General features: G+C 39.6%; 1 long non-coding RNA gene across 1 annotated transcript in view; it reads right to left on the reverse strand.

The window, feature by feature from the left end:
- LOC116524127 overlaps positions 1 to 12,129 on the reverse strand; it is a 101,198-nt gene extending 89,069 nt beyond the window's left edge. The window contains exon 1 of the long non-coding RNA XR_004257188.1: positions 10,341 to 12,129. This is a non-coding gene — a long non-coding RNA (uncharacterized LOC116524127). The remainder of the gene's footprint in view (positions 1 to 10,340) is intronic.
- Positions 12,130 to 14,764: the final 2,635 nt, after the last annotated feature.

Genomic DNA, 14,764 nt, shown 5'->3' on the forward strand with positions numbered 1-14,764 from the left:
GTGTGTGTGTGTGTACACACACACAAGGAAATTAGCAAACTATAGACTGTTATGGCTAGAGGGCAACTTAAAAATTATCTCTACTAATTGCTTTATGTTATAGAAGAATTTGAGGTCAGAGAATTGTAAATAAAAGAAGGTAACTTATGTCAAGTGTTATATAAATAATTGGCACAACATCAGCATACAGGAGGCCATGTATTATTTTAGAAAGTAAAATTTAAAAGATATGATATGGTTTGAATCTGTGTCCTCATTCAAATCTCTTGTTGAATTGTAATTCTCAATGCCAGAGTTGTGACCTGGTAAGATGTGATTAGATCATGGGCACAGATTTCCCCCTGAGTGTTGTTTTCATAATAGCAAGTGAGTTCTCTCAAGATCTAGTTGTTTAAAAGTGTGTGGTACCTCCCCACATCCCTCTTCCTCCTGCTCCAGTCATGTAATATGTGCCTGCTTTCCCCTTGCCTCTTGCCATAATTGAAGGTTTCCTGAGGCTTCCCCAGAAGCCATGATGCTTCTTGTACAGCCTTCAGAACTGTAAGCCAATTAAACCTCTTTTCTTTATAAAATTCCCAGCCTCAAATATTTCTTTATAGTAGTGTAAAAATGAACTAATGCAGAAAATTGATACCAGGAGTGGGACATTGCTATAAAGATTCCTGAAAATGTAGAAGCAGCTTTGAAACTGAGTAATGGGTAGAGGTTGAAAGAGTTTGAAGGGGTAAAAAGAAGACAGGAAAATAAGGTAAAGTTTGGAACTTCTTAGAAACTTGTTGAATGGTTGTGACCAAACTGCTGACAGTGATATGAATAGTGAATTCCAGACTGAGACGGTCTCAGAGGGAAATGAGGAACTTATTGGGAACTGGAGTAAAGGTCATTCTTGCTATGCTTTAGCAAAGACACTAGCAGCATTGTGCCCCTGCTCTAAGGATCTGTGGAACTCTGAACTTGAGAGAGAAGATTTAAGGTATCTGGCAAAAGAAATTTTTAAGCAGCGAAGTGTTCAAAATGTGGCCTGACTGCTTCTGAAAGTCTATGCTCATATGCATGAGTAAAGAAACTATCTAAAACAGGAACTAATATTTAAAAAGGAAGCAGAACATAAAAGTTTGGAAAATTTGCAGCTTGGCCATGCAGTAGAAAAGAAAAACCCATTTTCAGGAGAGGAATTCAAGCAGGCTGCAAAAATTTACATAAGTAAAAAGGAGTCTGCTGCTAATAGCCAAGCCAATGGGGAAAGACCTCAAAGGCATTCATTTCAAAGACCTCTGCAGCAGCTTCTCTCATCACAGGCCTGGAGGTCTAAGAGGAAAGAATGGTTTTGTGAGCCATGCCCAGAGCCCTGCTGCTCTGTGCAGCCTCAGGACATAGTGCCCTACATCCCAGCCACTCCACCTCCAGCTGTGGCTAAAAGGGGCCAAGGTAGAGCTTGGGCCACTGCTTCAGAGGATGCAAACTGTAAGCCTTGGCAGCTTTCACATGGTGTTAAGTCTGCAGGTGCATAGAGTATGAGAGTTGAGGCTTGGGATCCTCCACCTAGATTTCAGGGTATGTATGGAAAAGCCTAGACATCAAGGCAGAAGCCTGCTACAGGAGAAGAGCCCTCATAGAGAACCTCTACTAGGGCAGTGTGGAGGGGAAATGAGAGGTTGGAGCCCCAACACACAGTCCCCATTGGGGCACTGCCTAGGGAAGCTGTGAAAAGAGTGCCACCATCTTCCAGATCCCAGAAAGTCAGAATGGTAGATTCACTAACAGCTTGCACCATGTACCTGAAAAAGTTGCAGGTACCCAACACCAGCCTATGCAAGCAGCTATGAGGGCTGTACCCTGCAAAGCCTCAGGGAAGGAGCTGCCCAAGGTTTCAGGAACCCACCCCTTGCATCACTGTGCCCTGAATGTGAGACACGAAGTCAAAGTAGATTATTTTGGAGCTTTAAGATTTAATGACTGCCCTGTTGAGTTCTGAACTGAATGGAGCCTGAGCTCCTTTGTTTTAGCCAATTAGCCTTTCAGAATAGGAGTATTTACCCAATGCCTATACTTCCTTTGTATCTTGGAAGTAACTAAGTTGTTTTTGATTTTACAGGCTCATAGGCAGAAGAGACTAGGCTTGTCTCAGATGAAACTTGGACTTTTGAGTTAATGCTGGAATGAATTAAGACTTTGGAGGACTGTTGGAAAGGCATGATTGTATTTTGCAATGTAAGAGGACATGAGATTTGGGAGATGTCAGAGGAGTAATAATAGGTTTGCATCTGTGCCCTGACTCAATTCTCATGTCTAATTGTAATTCCCAATATTGGAGGTGGGGCCTTGTGGGATGTGATAAATCAAATCACAGATGCTGTTCTCATGATAGTGAGGGAGTTCTCATAAGATCTAGTTGTTTAAAGGTGTGTGATACCTCCCTGCTCTCTCACTTTCTCTTGTTCCAGTCATATAAGACATGCCTGCTTTCCCTTTGCTTTCCACCATAATTGAAACTTTCCTGAGGCCTCCCCAGAAGCTGTCATGCATGCTGTACATACAGCCTGTAGAACCATGAGCCAATTTAACCTTTTTTTCTTTATGAATTACCCAGTCTCAGGTATTTCTTTATAGCAGTGAAAGAATGGACTAATATAAGATCCCTGATGGGAGATGATGAATAGGGCATTACAAGGAGGAAAGAACTTGGTGTCATCCTTTTGATTGCCATTCTTTTGATGATTTTAGCCCTCTAAACCAGTTTGGAGGGAGCAGAAGTTTTTTTTCAGGTAAGTAGTAGGAGATAAGGCTGGATGGCAGATTGAGACAGAAATCTGGAAGCCCAAAGATCAAGCAGAGACTTATTTCTGGAATATAAAAATCAAAACAATTGAACTCTTGGAGATAGAGAGTAGAGGGATGGTTAACAGAGGCTGAGAAGGGTAATGAGGGCTTGGGGGAGAAGTGGGCATGGTTAATGGGTACAAAAAAATATAAAGAATGATAATAGCACAACAGGATGACTATAGTCAATAATAACTTCAGGAAGAATGAATGAAAAATAGAAAGAATGAATGAAAAATAGAAAGAATGAATTAGCACAACAGGATGACTATAGTCAATAATAATTGTACATTTTAAAATAATGAAAAGAATATAATTGGATTGTTTGTAACACAAAAGATAAATGCTTGAGTGGATGCACACCCCATTCTCCATGGTGTGATTACTATGCATTGCATACCTGTATCAAAATATCCCATGTACCACATAAATATACACAATACTATTTACCCAGAAAAATTACGATTAAAAAAAAAGACCAGTAAGAGAATTCAGACTCTATCCTGAGACATTGGAATAGTCTTAAGTGTGTTTTAATACTCGGATGATGAACAAGAAGGTGACTTGAAAGATAAACCAAACATTAGAAAAGTGAGGAGGAAACTGCACTAGAGCCAGATAGACCACTTAGAAAGTAGGAGGTGATTAATTCTGAACCAGGGAGACTAAAATTGGAATCAATAAGAGGAAACAGAAAGATTTATCATTAAAACTTTGGAAAAGTGAAGGGACAAAGGGAACATCAAGAACGACAGATTTCCAGCTTACATGATTCAGAGAACAAAGGTCTGAGGGGAAAAAAAAAGACAGAAAAAAAATAAAATGTTAAAACTGGAAAAGTCCTTAAAAATATCATGTCCACATGCTGTCTTTTATAGGTAATGACTGCAAGCAAAAGCTAGTGCTGGAGAAAATAGAAGGACTTTGCTTTTAGTGAGTTTTCAGAACATGATTCTCATCACTTCAGAGGCCAGGAATGGAAACATCCACTTATGGGAAACCGCACTAGCCTTAGGCAGAGTCACATTTGGCCCCTGCATGAGGCTCATCCCCCTTCTCTTGCTCCCTCTGTGCTGCCCAAAATCTGCCCTAAGCATGGGGTCATCTCCCCTCTGAATCTTAATGGCTTTCTTATTTCCCTGCCTGGAGTCACCCTTTATCTAAGTCTGTGCCTTTTACTTTGGCCCCAGATTCATCACCCCAGCTTATACCTGCCCTGAAAACATGTGTGCTAGTTCCATAGTTCCCCTTTCTCCATTATTCTTTATTCACTCCTCTACATTCATTCATCCAACATTCTTATAAGTTCTGGAGATAGAATGGTAAGCAATACATTTTCAGTGCTTTCAGAAGGCTTACATTCTAAAATGAAAGCAAGTTCTCCCCGACTCCCCTAAAAAAGAAAACAAATAATAACCACAAAATAATTTTAAATCACAGTAAGTACTAGGAAGAATCAAAATCTGTGATGAAGATAAGCAAAAGAATATAGAATTCTGAATACAAAATTAGGCAGAAAAGTAAGTTTATTAAGAATGAGATCCCATTACTGGGTATATATCCAAAGGATTATAAATCATTCTACTATAAGGACACGTGCACACGAATGTTCATTGCAGCACTGTTTACAATAGCAAAGACCTGGAACCAACCCAAATGCCCATCGATGATAGACTGGACAGGGAAAATGTGGCACATATACACCATGGAATATTATGTAGCCATCAAAAATGATGAGTTTGTGTCCTTTGTAGGGACATGGATGAACCTGGAAACCATCATTCTCAGCAAACTGACAGAAGAGCAGAAGATCAAACACCACATATTGTCACTCATAGGCATGTGTTGAACAATGACACATGGACACAGGGAGGGGAGCACTACACACTGGGGTCTGTTGGGGGGAAATAGGGGAGGGACGGTGGGGTGTGGGGAGCTGGGGAGAGATAGCAAGGGGAGAGATGCCAGATGTAGGTGATGGGGAGGAAGGCAGCAAATCACACTGCCACGTGTGTTCCTATGCAACAATCTTGCATGTTCTTCACATGTACCCCAAAACCTAAAATGCAATAAAAAAAATAAATGGAAAAAAAAAAAGAATGAGAAAAGAGTCCAGGTGTGATTTACACCTGTGATCCCAGCACTTTTGGAGGCCAAGGCAGGAGGATTGCTCAAGGCCAGGAGTGCAAGATCAGCCTGGGCAACAAAGTGAGATCTTGTCTCAAATTCATTTCTTGCATGTGGATATCCAATTGTCCCAGCAATAGTCTTTTTAAAAAAGACTATTTTTCACGAATGAATTGTCTTGACACCCTTATCGAAAACCAATTTACCATAATGTAAAGTATTTTTTATGTATTCTCAATTCTATTCTATTGATCTACTTGTCTATCCTTATGCCAGTACAACAGTGTCTTGATTACTGTAGTTGTATAGTAATTTTTAAAATCAGGAAGTATTAGTTCTCTAGATTTGTACTTTTTCAAGATTGTTCTGTATATTCTGGATCTCTTGCATTTCCATATAAATTTTAGGATCAGCTTGTCCATTTCTGCAAAAAAAAAAAAATGAGCTACAATGTTGTTAAGAAGTATTACCATCTTAACAATATTAAGTCTTCCAATTTGTGAACATGAGGGGTTTTCTTCTGTTTTGTTTCATCTGGTTTATTTTTTTTTTATCCTAATTGCCTGGGTAGAACCTCCAGTACAATGTTAATTAGAAGTGACAAGAGCATACATCCTTTTCTAGTTCCTGATATTAGGAGGAAACATTTAGTGCCACTCTATAGTACCTAGTTCCCTGCTGAGATTTTTAAGCTCTGATTTTATCTCTATGAATGTAGTAAGCATAGCGGTTCTGCAATCTATATTGGATAATTTTGGCATCTTTTATTTATTTATTTATTTATTGAGATGGAGTCTCACTCTATTGCCTAGGCTGGAGTGCACTGGCATGATCTTGACTCACTGCAACCTCCACTTCCCAGGTTCAAGTGATTCTCTACCTCAGCCTCCCAAGTAGCTAGGATTACAGACATGTACCACCACACCTGGACAATTTTGTATTTTTAGTAGAGAAAGCGTTTCATCATGTTGCCTAGGCTAGTCTTGAACTCCTGACCTCAGGTGATCCACCCACCTTGGCCTCCCAAAGTGCTGAGATTAAAAGCATGAGCCACCACACCCAGCTTTATTTCAGTATCTGATGTCTCTTTTGAATTACTTGTTGGTAGTTCTGTTGGTTCTGGCTTATGTTGTTTTATCTCTTGTATCTTATTGTTTTTCATAGTTTTCAGGCCATTTTTAACGTATTAATAGAAATAATTTGAAGGCTTAGATGGTCTTATTTTCCTTCAGAGAGACTTTTTTTCCTTCTACCAGGTACCTGATGAGAACCAAGGTTTTCTGAGTCACCAAGATGACCTAACAAAATATAATCCGTATCCTCATTCCCAGGGCACATGTCTTGGTCAATTTGGACTGCTATAAAAAATTACCCATAGACTAGGTGGCTTAAACAACAATTATTTATTTCTCACCGTTCTTGAGGCTAAAACAATCAAGGTCAAGGTTCTGATAGATCCAGTGTCTGGTGAAGGCACTATTCCTGGTTTGCTGATAGCCATCTTCCTACTTGTCTTCACAAGGTAGAGAGCAGGGAGAGAGCAAACTTCTCATAAGGGCATTAATCCCTTTCCTGAGGGCTCCATCCTTATGACCTAATTATCTCCCAACAGTTTTACTGATACGATCTGGATCTTTGTCCCCACCCAAATCTTATGTCAAATTGTAATCTCCAATGTCAGTGATGGGACCTGGTGGGAGGTGATTGACTCATGGGGTTGGTTTCTCATGAATGATTTACCACCATCCTCTTGGTACTGGTCTCATGATAGTGAGTGAATTACTGTGGGATCTGCTTGTTTAAAAGTGTGCAGCACCTCCCCCTAATGCTCTCTTGCTCCTGCTCCCACCATGTGAGATGACTGCTCCCCCTTTGCCTTCTGTCATGATTGTAAGTTTTCTGAGGTCTCCCCAGAAGCCAAGCAGATGCCAGCATCATGCTTCTTGTACAGCCTGCAGAACTGTGAGCCAATTAAGCCTCTTTTCTTCATAAATTAACCAGTCTCAGGTATTTCTTTATAGCAATGCAAGAATGAATTAATACAGCCACCTTCTAATATCATCAAATGTGATGGATTTGGAGTCAAGATTTCAACACATAAATTGGGAAAGGGACATAAACATTAGACACAAAGCAATATCCCTTTGAGGTCTGAGTCCTGAGCGGGGAGTGTTTCAACAATTTTCCCACCATTAACAGGCACTGGACTCTTATCCTTGTCCCTACCAAGGTAGTGTGTGACTCTACCTTTCATCCTTTTCCCTGGAATAGTAATATTTACCCAGCATAAAAATATTTTTGAATGGTGAAACCCTTCAGGGTCTTAACCTCCTACCTCCAACTTGTATCTTCTTCCTACACCAGCCTTCCAAAAGTGTAACCTAGCCCCAGTCTTTGAACACCTCCAGGGAAGAAGCCACTGAGGCTGCCTATCTTTCTCAAGCTGATCACAATTTCATAATTCTTTACTATTGTTTTTCCTTATTGTTCCTTTTAAGACCACTTTTTCTTCCCAGCTTTTTAGTTGTCTTTAGAGGGAGGGTTATTACCAAAGCCAGAAACTTCTAATTTTCATTTTAGTAACGTTGCTTTCCAAATAATAGATGAGAGGATATTTTTCTTTGTAGATGTATATTAATCCATCTGATTCACAAAGAAAGAATAAAAAAACCTGAATATCATTATTTTATAACAGCTAATGAAGTAATGCATCTAGGATATTTTTCTTTATAAATATATAATAATCCATCTAATTCACAAAGAAAGAATGAAAAAATCTGAATATCATTGTTTTATAACAGCTAATGAAGTGATGCATCTAGGCATCTAATTAATATCTGCTAATATCACAAAGTGAGGGATATCCAGACATCAGCATGGGAAAATACAATGCCACCTATGAAGTAGTCGCCTCCTCAAAAAATAATAAAACCTGGGATGAACCTGGAAACCATCATTCTCAGCAAACTTACACAAGAACGGAAAATCAAACACTGCATGTTCTCACTCATAGGCGGGTGTTGAACAATGAGAACACATGGACACAGGGAGGGGAACATCACACTCTGGGGTCTGTTGGGGGCAAATAGGGGAGGGACAGTGGGGGGCGGGGAGTTGGGGAGAGATAGCATGGGGAGAAATGCCAGATATAGGTGAAGGGGAGGAAGGCAGCAAATCACGCTGCCATGTGTGTAGCTATGCAACAATCTTGCATGTTCTTCACATGTACCCCAACACCTAAAATGCAATAAAAATAAATAAATAAATAAATAAATAAAATAAAACCTGAATCAAGTCTCTAAATCTAGCCACTAAAGCCATCAACCAATCTATAAGAAATACTGAGGACAAAGAAACTTGTTAAAGTATGCTATAGAGATGTGATAAGCAAACTCCAGGCTGTGAGACAGTCAGGAGAAACAATTCAGTTCCTTAACAAAAAAATTGTAATGGAAAAAAATGTTGAGGGGACTTAGATATTAAAATAGATTTATGAAATATAGTGAATCACAATGCATTGATCTTATTCAAAACTTGATATTTTAAAAACTGTCAAAATTATGCTATTTATGATGTAATTGAGAACTTGAACACTGATTCAAAAATATTTGATATTTTAAAGCACTACATTTTTAAGTATGATAACACTATTGTGGTTATGTTTAGCAAAAAAGAAGTGTGTATATTTGTGTCTGTACATGTATGTGTCTTTCTGAACATATACAATTGCACATTATATAATCTACATACATACACACATATATTGAGTATAATAGTTCTAGATAAAAAAATTTAATGTCTGGGATTTGCCTAAAACTAATACAGGGAGGTAGGAAGTGAATAAGAGTGCAGATCCAGAAAAAAAGGCTATTATATAGAGAATGGGAGAACGGGTTGGTGGGGGAAAAGAATGCAAACATCATTTCGGAGAGTATTGTAATGTCCAGGTGACCGATGATGCTGGCACAGTCTAAGGTAATGAAGCAAAATAGAGGAATTTGAGATATATTTTGACTTTGAGATTTCTGTGATAGATTAATGAATATGTGAGGTAAATAATCGCCAAGGAGAAATAACATAACTTGGGAAGAAAGTATATCAATGAAAGGATGATTTTTAAATCTAGGGAAATTAATGAGTCCCTTCAGGTCAAGTATATTAAGGCAAACATTTATTGAACCCTAATATATCAGTCACTCAGTAGATTCATGGTCTGAATGGGGGAGGCAAATCCTGTGATAAAATATTGGCAGAGTGTCAGATGCAATGGAAGCAAGATCCCTCTTCACCCTGCTCCCCATCCAGTCACAGGGGATGAACTGTGAATAAGAGTCAACAAACTTAAATGACATCTGAAATATTGTCACCAACCGAATTTTTCAACTTCTACCAAAGGAAATCATTGTTTTTATTGATAACATCATTCTTCCAGCTTTATCTTTTCAAAAACTGAATTTGAACGGTTTCAGGCGCTAGGTAAAATGTCATGCCTGTATCTTGGATGCCTTCAGGAACAGATGGGGCCTGAGAAGTTCAGAGCAATTCAAGGCAGTCATAAGAAAACTAAAATCCAATTTTCCTTGGGAGGAGGGTACTGGAACAGCCAAGCAGTCTGGAAGGAGAGGCTGGGCGGGGAGTACGGTCTCCCTGATTCACAAAGCCTGTTTATACAACCCCACATGTCCTTCAAGTTTTCTCCTGCCCCGAACACACAGCCTGCAGATGAGCACTAGTTTATGGGCACAGCTGATTCCAATCCTCACTTGTCATGAACTAATGTTTTATGATGTGTTGAGGTGACCCCTGGCAAAAAGACTGTATAAATGCCTTTTATTGTTTTCTTGTTTGTGATGTATTGGGCCAGAGGATGTGCGTAACATGATCAACCTAGTAAAAATTTTAATCTCTTCTATTTTTATGGCCTTCCAGGAAAAATTCCCTTTAGGGGAAAAGTAATGGCTCTTAGAACTAATTCTCAAACATCCTACCAACATGTTGCCAAAAATGGGGTGCAGTCATATCAAGGGTCTCCACTTCTCTAAAACTTTTCCTAATAGTTTTTGTTTGGAGACTGGTGTATTCAAGCACTTAAGAGGCAGAGGCTTGATCCCTGGAGGGGATGTGGGGTCACTGAGAGTATACGTGGGAGGGATGGGGGAAAGTCTTAGGATTTACAGGCTTCAATTTGCTGTTATGATGCCATCTTCCAGAGCCCTTGGCCCACAAAGACTAGAGGTTTTGCTCGCTATCAAAACTCTCAAAATAGTAATCACAGCTAAACTAACAATATCATTTAATTCTCACAATAAGCCTGTCAAGTAGGTATACCACATATACATCCACCCTGCATTTTACAGATAGGAGAACTAAGGCTGAGAAAAGCTGTGACTTACCCAGGACCACACAGCTTGGTGGGAAGCAGCTTTGACTTGGTTGCTTCTGATCTCTGTGTCCAATTTAATAGAGGTTTGCTCCCAGATACAAACATCCCCTCCTCACCTCTATTCAAAGACCCTAGGAGCCAAAGGAGAAGAGATTTGAGAGCAAAGTTCATGAGGGTTGTAACATCCGCCATGCGTAACATCCTCAGTCTAGTGATTCTTACCTTATTTGCACCTCATTCCCGTAACAGTTGATATATACCTGGTATCACTTCACTAGTACAGGACATACATGTGGGAGTTAACTATCTGTAACTCAACTTCCTTCCCTCTCACTTAAAAAGAAACACATCATAATCCAGGTAAAAGTGACATTAAATTTTCTCCTATTTATTTTTATGTAAGTCACTCACAAATAATCCATTATTAGTAACAACAAATTATTAGTAGCACAAATTACTTACAATGTGGTTTCAAACTGTCACCAGAAGAGACATCTGTTGCTTCATCCCTGCAATGACCAGTTATTCTTTCTCAAACATACTACTGTTCTCTATCCATAACCACCCACTCTCACCTTTATCTACTGAGTTCCCAGCATCTCATGGGTATAAAAAGCATGGGATTCAGAGTCAGACATACTTACATTTGCATCCCAGCTCTGACACTTACTAACTGCATGATATTGGCAAGTAATTAAGCTTCTCTAAGACTCAGCTTTCTCCTGTACAAAATGGAGATCAAGTAGTATCTGCCTCATGCTATTGTGAAAATTAAATGGCAATAGACATATGTTAATTAGATATGCAGGTTATTACAGTGTCTGGCACACATTAACCACTGACTAAACGTTAACAACCTTTTATTACTTTATCCCATATCTATCCAGTTCACATCCTCCACTCCTTTTCTGTCAAGTTTTCTTGGGCCTGTGTTTACTGTGGAGAGTAGCTTATGTTCTGAAATCCCTAGTAAAGAAAACAACAAGATATTACAAAGAGAATTGGAAGGAAGCCTCAAATTAATCAACATTTATAAAATTTCTCCTGTGCCCCAGACATCCTAATTAGTCAGTTTACCTTTTCCAGTGATGTGTTAGTATTAGGGTGGATTGTGAGTTTGGCCATCAGCATTCATTGGTTGCAATGTTGAAGCAGCAACTCCCCACTGATTTCAGAGACCACTCATCCACTTGGCCATCCACAGTGTTAGTTTCCTAGACATTAGGGAAAGGCCTGCCCCAAAGCAAAGGCCAGGCCACACTGTTTCCTCTCCACTCACCAGTGTCCACACTTCAGCTCTGTGGCCAAACATTTAATGAAATACTGCACAAGCAAAGAGAAGCTTCCCCAACTACTGAGATTGCATTAAGAACACTAATGGAGGCCAGATCATAAGTCTGCCTTCACCCCACCCCAAGAGGGAAAAGAGACCTGTCCCCATGGAGGAGGCTATGCATACATGTATATGAATCTCAACACCGTAAGGGCAGGTATGTCAACAAGAGATAAATCAGTGGTGGACAAGGCAAAGGCCCAATGAAAAGTGAGATCACATGTTAGTAAGTCATCAAAGGGTTAGAGATTCTGCAAGAGAAGTTAGCTATTCCTTCACCTGTCAGATCCATTATTTAAATCTTAAATCTGACAATGATCCTCACTGCTCACCCAAAATCTAAATGGTACCATAGTATTTAGGAGAGATTCCCTTCCCCATGTTCTTCACATCAAAAATGAAGATGCAGGCCAGGTGGCTCACCCCTGTAATCCCAGCATTTTGGAAGGCTGAGGCAGGTGGGTCACTTGAGGTGAGGAGTTTGAGACCAGCCTGGCCAACATGGTGAAACCCCATCTCTACCAAAAATACAAAAATTAGCCAGGTATGATGGCACATGCCTACAGTCCCAGCTACTTGGGAGGCTGAGGAAGGCTTGAACCCAGGAGGCGGAGGTTGCAGTGAGCCGAGATCACACCACTGCACTCCAGCCTGGGTGACAGAGAGAGAATCAATCTCAAAAAAATAAATAAATAAATAAATGGGCCGGGCGTGGTGGCTCAAGCCTGTAATCCCAGCACTTTTGGGAGGCCGAGGCGGGTGGATCACGAGGTCAAGAGATCGAGACCATCCTGGTCAACATGGTGAAACCCTGTCTCTACTAAAAATACAAAAAATTAGCTGGGCATGGTGGCGCGTGCCTGTAATCCCAGCTACTCAGGAGGCTGAGGCAGGAGAATTGCCTGAACCCAGGAGGCGGAGGTTGCGGTGAGCCGAGATCGCGCCATTGCACTCCAGCCTGGGTAACATGAGTGAAACTCTGTCTCAAAAAAAAAAAAAAAATGAAGATGCACTATGCAACCTCACCTGGACCCCCTGACAGCTCTCCACTTCACTCTTTTCCTTGGTGACTTTCCAGCCTGCTTCTGCAATCATTACTCCAAACTTTTTCCACTCTCTAAATTCTGAAATAGGAACCTGCACCATACTGCCCCTCACCCCCATCTCTACTTCCGCCTCCACAGATTGCCTTGCTTCTTTTTAGGTTTGGTGAAGCCTGAAGCTTATACAATTTAGGGAGAGGGGTTATTTAAAGAAAATAATACAAAATTATGAGTACAAAATTTGTATTCATAAAAAGTAACATTGCAAAAATATTTTAAGTTAACAAATACCATAACATTTAGCTGCCTGACATACCACTACAATATTTTTTCTTACAATTTTTTGCCTGTGACAATGGCTTTATAATATCATATACAATGGCTTTATAATATCATATACAATGGCTTTATAAGATGACGGTGGCTTTGTAATATCATTATACAACAATGGCTTTATAATATTTTAATTACTGAAAACAAGAAACTAGCTGTGATAGCTTACTGGTTCCTTCATTAATAAATGGGTTACATAAAATCTTAGACATCTGTTCATTTTACATGTGTATTGGAGTCTTTATTTTACCTTTTTTAAGAATTATCTTTTTGGAGATCTTCTACCAAAATGCCCAATGAATTCACCTGACAGAGGAAAGTAAACTACATTGCCAGGAAAGTGTAACCAGTAAGTGACTTGAGTCCAGGCACATATTTTCTTAGCTCCCGGAGATAAATACCAAGTGACAATAGAAGTTTAACTTCGCTAACTCTCCATTTCTCTAGTTTATTTTCCTTGCTATTGTCTGTGTGTATATGTGTGTCTGTTTTATTTATGGTTGATAAATTATTTCCCATCGGGGTCAGAAAAGATTAGGAAATTGGTTTCAATGTATGAGCATTTGGTGGGCTCCAAAATTGGGTTAAGAGATTCTAAATATCTGTTTTCTTGTCTTTTCTTTTTTTTTTTTTTTTTTTTTTTTTTTCAGAGGATCTCACTGTGTTGCCCAGGCTGATCTCAAACTCCTGGGCTCAAGCAACCACCAAATGCTCATACATTGAAACCAATTTCCTAATCTTTTCTGACCCCGATGGGAAATAATTTATCAACCATAAATAAAACAGACACACATATACACACAGACAATAGCAAGGAAAATAAACTAGAGAAATGGAGAGTTAGCGAAGTTAAACTTCTATTGTCACTTGGTATTTATCTCCGGGAGCTAAGAAAATATGTGCCTGGGGTTACGTAAAAGCCTGGGACTATAGGTGCCTGCCACTGTACCTGGCCTTATCTATTTTTTCCTTGACTGAAGTGAACATGTATAATTCGATTCATCTTTTTTGTTTATCTATGTGTCTATTTTGAGCCAAACCAATCAAGAATTTCAAGCTCACCAGGAAGGAGGACAGCTCTTTGATGTGTTTTGGTATTTCTGTATCAATGCTTGACCTGTGGCTAACCTAGAACCAAAGCTTTAAGCTCACTATGTATATGTACATCTATGTAATTTACAAAAGATTGTACCTTTCTTTGTAACTGGATGTTTTCCTATCTCCCAGGGGTATCAAAAAATTACATTATGAAGTCTCTTAAAGGAGTGTTTTTTTGGATTGATTTACATAAGAGATAAATAAGTGCTTATATAGATGGGATATTCCCAAGATTATCAGAAAATCAGAAAAGTGAACTTCATCCCAGCACTTTGGGAGGCCAAGGCAGACAGATCACTTGAGGTCAGGAGTTCAAGACCAGTCTAGCCAATATGGTGAAATCACATCTCTATTAAAAATTTTAAAATTAGTCAAGTGCGGTGGTGCACATCTATAATTCCAGCTACTCAGTAACTGAGGCACAAGAATTACTTGAACCCAGGAGGCAGAAGTTGCAGTGAGCTGAGATCATGCCACTACACTCCAGCCTGGACAACAGAGCAAAACCCTGTCTAAAGAAAGAAAGAAACAAAAGAAAGAAGGAAGGAAGGAAGGAAGGAAGGAAGGAAGGAAGGAAGGGAGGGAGGGAGGGAGGGAGGGAGGGAGGGAGGGAGGGAGGGAAAGGAA

This window comes from Sapajus apella, unplaced genomic scaffold (assembly GCF_009761245.1).
Source record: "Sapajus apella isolate SASKATOON/1434 unplaced genomic scaffold, GSC_monkey_1.0 scaffold44, whole genome shotgun sequence".
NCBI lineage: Eukaryota > Metazoa > Chordata > Mammalia > Primates > Cebidae > Sapajus > Sapajus apella.